Here is a 7,430-nt window from a genome sequence, read left to right as displayed (position 1 = left end):
TGTTCTTAAAATGTTTTGACTCACTTCAAACCAATTAGCTGAATACTAAAACTGCTTCTACAACTACTACTGCTGCTTGCTACTATTAATGTGTACAAACTACAGGGCTGCGCCTATATGAGTTGTTATATGTGCCTCTTTATGCCTCTCTATGACCATGATTTCACCTGCAGCAAGAACAGAGTTTTTGAGCGGCAGCCAAGACCCCTAGTGGCAAATGGGAGAAGATCAACGACTTTGATGAACAGACAGTATCATATTGTATGTATTTTTACTATCTCAGTGAGCCTCACGATGTAGTCACCACCAGAAATGGTTTGGACTTCACAGGAAAACCATCTCAGGCGACTACCTTATGAAGCTCATGGAGGATATGGAAAGAATAAAGGGTGACAATTTTGACAAATTCAAAATATAATACATATTTCACCTTTTTTTGTGTTTCCTACATAATTCCATGTGCTCTTTCATAGTTTAATGTCTTCAATGAGGAATCATACAATGCAAATAGTGTTGAAAATGAAGAAAAGCCAATACGATACATAATCCAAACGTTTGACTGGTGCTGTATAATATTGTAATAATATTTGATAGTAGTGATCTTATTAGCATAACAAAAACTTTTAAAATTGTATCGCCTTTATTTCTTCCCATCGGTGGCCGGTGGTCAAATTGTGGACCTCAGACTAATTAAACTCCATTAAATGTGGTACCTAACTGTGCTCTTGAGAGTTGCTGTTAGTACTAAGGCCTCCTCGGAGTGACAGTAGAGTGGCCTGAGTGGAAAATACAGGCTTGATCACTTTACCCCAAAAAAGCACTGCACTTTAGGAGCCGGTTTGCCAAACGGAAAACCTGCTGACATTTGGATCAAGACGTGTTTTTATTTGATTCAAGGTCATTTGGCGTTGCCGGGTCTAGGTGACATTTGCTTGTGATCTCATTCTTCACGGAGAGATGTATCACAGAGGGAGCGTGTTTCTTCACTTTTCCTGGCACAAATGACTACCTCGTTCCCAGAAAAGGCTCCGTGGTAATGCTATGTGCTTTCTCTCTATCTCTCCGTTGTCTCTCTGTCCCAGTGTCTCTCGCCCTTCATCGGTCACACTCTGACAACATGTGCGCGCAGACTGCAGCTCCTCGGTGAATGACAGTGTGAATGTACCTCATCAACTGTGAGTCACTCTACTCTACGCTGCCATTATGATGATTTCTCCCTTCTGTGTATTACATCATGCAACAGAGGGTTCTGCTCAGTTACATTCGCCACAATAAACACTCTCCCAGCACACTCATTTGCGGCGTCGAGCGAGCGGGGCTTTGTTAGTCAACCTAGCATGGAAAACATTTACTGGATCTCTCAAAATCTTTTTATCAAGATCATTTGTGCTCACTGACTGAAAAACAGTACATTAATGTGAAGCTTGCAAATATTGGCAATGCGTGGATGTGTCATAAGAACTGGATTTGGAGTTGTCTGTGTTGTTCTTCAAACGCTTTCAGGGCACCACTGGTGTTATTTAAAAGGAAAGAGAGGGAGAAAATAGTATCACATTATATTGTGTCCCTGTGTCTCTTTGGACCTTGAGTCCGTAATAAAGTTGAATTGAATTGAATTGATATCTTGCTCTTGTTATGCATTGCTCCAATGGTGTAAAGGTATTTGGACAAGGGTTCGGGTCAACGATTGAATTAGAACTATGGCGGGGTGATATGATAGGAACTGAATTATGATCTGATACGGCAAATCGTGATTCAGTGCTTTCCTTTTTAATGCAGTTCGATGCTCAAATACAGACACTTTTTGCCACTCACTCTTACTCGTCAGTCTCTGTCATGCTCTGAGTGAGTGTTTGAGTTTTAACCGCAGTGAAGTGATAAATTCCAGAAGCAGCAGAAGGCTCTTAAAGGCAATACAAGGATATTAAGTGCACATGAATCGTGATCTAAATTATGATCTTGGCTCTAAGAAAATTGTGCTATACATTTTTAGGCTCATCAGCCACGAATTACCAGTAACAAAAGTACACTCACAGACGTAGGTTGTGTCATTTTGCAATAATGTTCCTAAAATATCAAAATCATAGTTATTAGAGTAGATGAAGTGTTTATTTGTTTTTATATACAACAACTGAACAATGAAATTTGTCCTCTACATACGGCCCATCCCCAGATGTCGCTGGGGTGACCCATCTCCAGATGTGGTGCCAGGCTAATGGTCCGAATCACCTGCCCGGAGGACTCACCTATTGTGCATGTTTTGGGGTGATGGGGGAAACCGGAGCACCCGGAGGAAACCCATCCAGACACGGGAGAGACACTCCACACACAGATCTGCACATTATGGGAATTGAACCCAGGAGCTTCTTTCTGTTCAAGTTCTAACCACTCAGCCACCTGGCAGCAGACTAATACTAACTTTAACTAAAGCAACAATGTTATTGAATACTTTTCCCTCTCTCCGACGAGTTCTTAAGCGCAGGTCAAGAGAGTATTTAGTATAAACATAGTGTTAGTTAATACTTGGACCAAAAGAGAGCACAGTGTTTGTTTCATACTGCTGCACTATGAGCGATAAAGATGGACAATTAGGAATATTAAACCCTTCTCCTGAATGATTACCATTTGTGTTGCTTTGGGAGCTCGGTCAAACTACACTGTTCCACTTTTCCTCACCCTGTTTTCCTTGAGTACACTTTTGGGTCAAAGGTGAAGGTTTAATGCATATTACTCTGTCACATGGATCCCCGTGCACCGCTGGACACATTTAGACTGAAAATATCTCTGATTAGCTCTGCACACTCGCTGCCATTATATTTATTGCAAAGCCCTGTGAGTGAGGGATAGGAGGACACTGATCAATATCCTCGTCCATCCACCATAATTGCTGAATTTGATGTCAGAGGGAGAATGTGAGTGTTACTTGAGGTACACCGATATTCTGCATATAGCCCGGCAAATTGGTCCCTTGTGCTTTAATCACACGGACTGTTCAAATCATTGACTTCGCAAATCATTACATCTCAGCAAGCATTGTGTTCAGGACTACCGACTGTATTGAAAGGAGCCTACAAAGAAAGATACTACATAGACAGAAAGAATAATTACTGCCTTGATGCATGGCTTCGTACATTAATGGTAAACAAAAGATGAAATTAAACAGAAGCATTAGGCGCTGTCTGAGGGGTGAGGAACAATAATGTTTTACTATACTGCGCTGGATTAATTTAATTTATCGGGTGTTTATTTAATACTTATTATGTCAGACACAACAGTAAGTGATGCCTAATTCAATTGAATAAAAGACATCCGTAGGCCACTTTTTTGTGTGAACACTTTTTAAAGCTCAATTTATGTTGCTGAAATGAAACAAGTCGGAGTTGCTGGAAGCCTCTTGTGTTAATGGAACCGCACATAGTGGAGTGTGTGGCGCAGATGAATCTGTATTCCCTGAATGTGTCCAGGCAAAAATCAATAAATGCAAGCACAGCTCCTCGCTTCTGATGGCTGTCCCTGTCTTTGAACACTGGACTAATAGAAAAATAATAATTAAATCCAAATCACCAGATTAATTTGTTTTCCATCAGTCTCAGGAGAGATCTTTTCCCTGTTTCTTTAGTGACTCATTATACTTTCTAATCAAGACAAAAAAAAAAAAGTCCCTCTTTTAGACAGACATGCTGTCTCCCTTCCCCCTTCTCCTCCCTGTGGTGTGCTTTCTCGCATTGCAGTCATTGTGCTGGCACTTATTATGTTACAAATGACCGAGGTACGGCAGGCATTCTCAGTGTGCATGCAAAGAGGGCCCACCCTTCTTTTGCTGCTAGTGCCTTCTCTAATGACGATGCTCAGAGTGCCCCCTCACGCCGCCCCATGTAGCCCTCTTCCCCCCCGCACCCGCCTCCATGCGCTCTCTTTAATGAAGATTCTCCAATGCAATTAAAATCCCTGCTTCTCGCTGCTACTGTATGACAAACAGAGCCGATGTCATTGCTCACGGCCTGTCATTCCCACTAGAGGAGGCGGGCGAGATGGAGGAATACACCAGGGTGCCAGTGGCTGGAGAGCGATGGAGGGGATTGTGTGGAAGATGAGCAAACCCCCCATCTCAACAGGTAATGGAAAGGAGCAGAGAGAAAAAAAATCAATGAGCACAGCAACATGGAGAGCAAGCTTATAAAATGGCTTTAACTACACATCACAAGCTGAATTTGAGCTCAATCTTGCCCAATAGCTTACCTGCAGCAATCGTGAAACTTTTACCACATCACTTTTCTGTTCTCGTGTGTCAAACTAAATAATGTAAACTGACGCGTTTAGAAGTCATGAGTACAGCTAAGTGAACACGAAGCAAGGCGTTTATGGTCATTTATAATGTTTATGAAGCATTTATAAGAACCTGCCTGTAAACCAACTCTCCATCACGCAGCAAACAATGACTTCATTGTCAGTGTGTGATTTATGAGATGTCCATAAACTAAGACTGAACAGTTTGTTAATCCCCTGTAATACCTGCTAAAATGGATACAACCAGGACTGATGTGACGTGCAGAGACACACCAGTTGGCCATACCCTTTTTTTTGAGGGAGGGGAGTAGATAGTAGCTATAAGAACAGTTGCCCGCTCCATCTGCAAAAAAAAAAAAAAAAAAAGGAAAAAAAAATCCCCCACCCCCTTGTTGTTTTCCAGTTGAATGAAATAATCTTCCCCCGTCTGGAAGCCCAGTCTGGGTCAGAGGGCCTGCGCTCAGCCTGTTGCTTATTGTGTGTTCAGAAGAGGAGGTAAAGCATACAATTAGGCACAGATGGCAGTCTTTGCCAGGCAATGTATTGATCCCATCCCGAGGAGGATCTGTCCCATTTCTGCTTTTGTTTGCCAAATAGCCTGCTCTGTAACTTAGATCTGCAGCGGAAATGTTTCAATATATCATCTTCAGGGGATTCATCATAATGTGGTCACTTGATTATCGTGAAACCAGCATTCAGGATCTATGTCTTTTGGAGACAGTGCAGATAATGTAGCTTCTGTATTCCAAACCAAATCAAAGGGGGAAAAGATGAACGCATGAATAGTAATTATGTAATAACGTCACATTGACTACAACACTTCCTTGTGCCAGTTTTCTCTGAAGCTGTAGATTTGATCGGATTCTCACCGAGTTTGTAGAATTTATCATTTTAAAAGCATAACTGTGTTACTCTGTATTGTGTTAATCATATTAGGTGGTCTCCCTTAATTGATTACGATGAATTATGCCACTCGCTGATGTATTTCTTGTAAAATTCTGTGTTTTTAATGGCCAGATCTCTATTAGTGTTATTAAACATATAGTGTTATAAAACAGGTGATTGCAGTTTCATATGTATATTTATAATAATAAGCTAATTTTGTTCTTATATCAATTACTTTAAAGTATGCAAGGTCTTCTCAGTTGGCCCAGAGACAGTTTGGTGGACAAACAAAACAGTTAGGCGACTGAGAATGAGGCCAACTGATGAACACAGAAAACTGTGTTCTCTAAATAAATAAAAAAGTTTTGTGGGGGAAAAAAAAAAGTTGCACATATCACTAAATCCTGAAAAACATCCAAGTCCCTTTTAAAACAAGCGAAAAAAAGCAAAGAAAAAAAAAAAGAAAAAGAAAAAAATTCCCATGCAGTTTTTCCGTTTTAGTGTAATTTGCATAACAATGATGTAATTAAACAATTAAAAGTTAAAAACAATGTTTCAAAACATATTCATGGACCGGTAATCTGTCTAAAATGACCGTTGCATTTAGTGGTGTAATGTTTGTTTACACCGCTAGTGACAATAGCCTGAGGTTTGAATGGTTAAGATCATAAATAAAGTTCGCGCTTCATCATCTCCGTCAATGACAATGTCGCATACATATATCTATTAAAAAACAAAACAATCCGGAGTGTCCCCTGGTGTTGAGCGTGGTGTCCGCTGCAGAAATATTAAGTTTTCTTTGTGTGGCAGTAGTGAGCTGACGTCAGGTCGGTTCCTTGAAGTGGGGCTGAATAAACCTTGAGAAGAGTCTCCTTCAATCTGCTGTGAGTAACTAACACACAACCTCACACACCGACACTCAATTACTACTGCCCAATTCCCCGCTTTATCACTCGTCCCCGACCTCTTTCAAAGCCAAAACCGACCAAGAAGGGAAAAAGAGACGACAGGACCGAGCCAGAAGTGTTCGCAGAAGTCAAAAAAACCCCACGTTGGACATAAGTAAAGTGACTAAAACAAGGTAAGCGCTTTATTTCCAATGACGCCGTTTTCGCCCATCACAGAACAAGCGATGAGCCGCTGGCTGCGCACTCCGCTTGGCTTTCGTTTCTAGTTTCTTCAGCTCTTTTCATCTCTTGTAAACTGCTTTTTTTTTGTCGGTAACTTGTCAAAGCGTGTCGCCGCGGATCACTCGGTTTATCTCGTAGTTCGGAGTCGTACATTCGGCGTAAATCCGTAAAGTTTTTTTTCCGCTTGATACAAGTGTTTTCTTGTTGGCGAGCGGCGGTGACCTGATAGTGGGAATCGTCTTTGTGTCCCTCTCCTTTTTTTTTTTTGTGTTGCTCGGCGCCTATCACTCGAGCTGTTGTTTTATTTAACAACTTGTACCCTTAAGAAATATAACTTTTAACACGCTTTGGTGCCGCCTGGTTTGCTTTATTCGCCGGTAAAGGGCGCAGCTGATCGTTTTGTGACCGTTTGGAGGATGTTGTGTGCGTAACTACGAGACGAGTGGACTGCCGTTTGGTCCTCGCGGCTGTCCATTATCACAACGCATTTCCCTTGACGCGAAAATAAAACAATTAGCGACGAATACAAAGTGGCCTTTTTCGTTTCGGATAAACTTTCGAGCTATGTGGTTTATTTCTAAGGCTTAGCAGCTGGTGGGAGTTTTTCCGTGTTACTTTGCTTGTACTGTTAGGCTAGCGTGTCGCTGAGAGCTGCTGCTATCGCGGTCGCTTCCTCAATCCGCGAGCCGCTTGGCCGAGTTGTTGAAATTTATCCCTTTGTGTATATTACAATATCCTCCATTTTTTTCTGCCCCTTCCAAAACAACAAGCCACTCGCCATCTTGGTTGTAATAATTCGTCCCCTAAGCAAAGCACACGAGCCCAACCTTTTTACCCTTTGCTCTCCCTTGCGCACCACACATCGCACTTTAAAAGGAAATTGAGCCACGTTTTTTTTTCTTTTTTCTTTCGCAAGTTTTACCAAAGTTTCTGTTTGACACATTTGCCGTTTTCCCAGTTTTACTTCACAGTGAAAGCAGAGTGTTTACTTGATAGTCGGTTAAGATATATCCCCACGTTGTAACCGATACGTGAGCATTTATAAAGGCGTACATAATGTGGCGTGCTGGTTATATCAGAGCAATGAGATTTTTGTCATAGGGGGCAGGTGCTGTGGTGGCTGCGTTT

The 7,430-nt window shown here is 41.6% G+C and overlaps 1 protein-coding gene across 15 annotated transcripts in view; it reads left to right on the top strand.

Moving 5' to 3' along the window:
• Positions 1-5,961: 5,961 nt before the first annotated feature.
• Positions 5,962-7,430, top strand: part of baz2ba (bromodomain adjacent to zinc finger domain, 2Ba) — a gene marked incomplete at its 3' end in the record, with an annotated part of 77,656 nt that continues 76,187 nt past the window's right edge. For 10 of the 15 annotated variants that reach the window (XM_079555813.1, XM_079555812.1, XM_079555811.1 and 7 more), the window contains exon 1: positions 6,034-6,253. Of the gene's footprint in view, positions 6,254-7,430 lie in introns of all 15 variants that reach the window. The other 5 variants (XM_079555803.1, XM_079555802.1, XM_079555814.1 and 2 more) reach the window with 3 other exon arrangements.

Source organism: Gobius niger, assembly GCF_951799975.1.
Source record: "Gobius niger genome assembly, chromosome: 4".
NCBI classification, from domain to species: Eukaryota; Metazoa; Chordata; class Actinopteri; order Gobiiformes; family Gobiidae; genus Gobius; species Gobius niger.
This window is presented reverse-complemented; position numbering and strand designations above follow the sequence as displayed.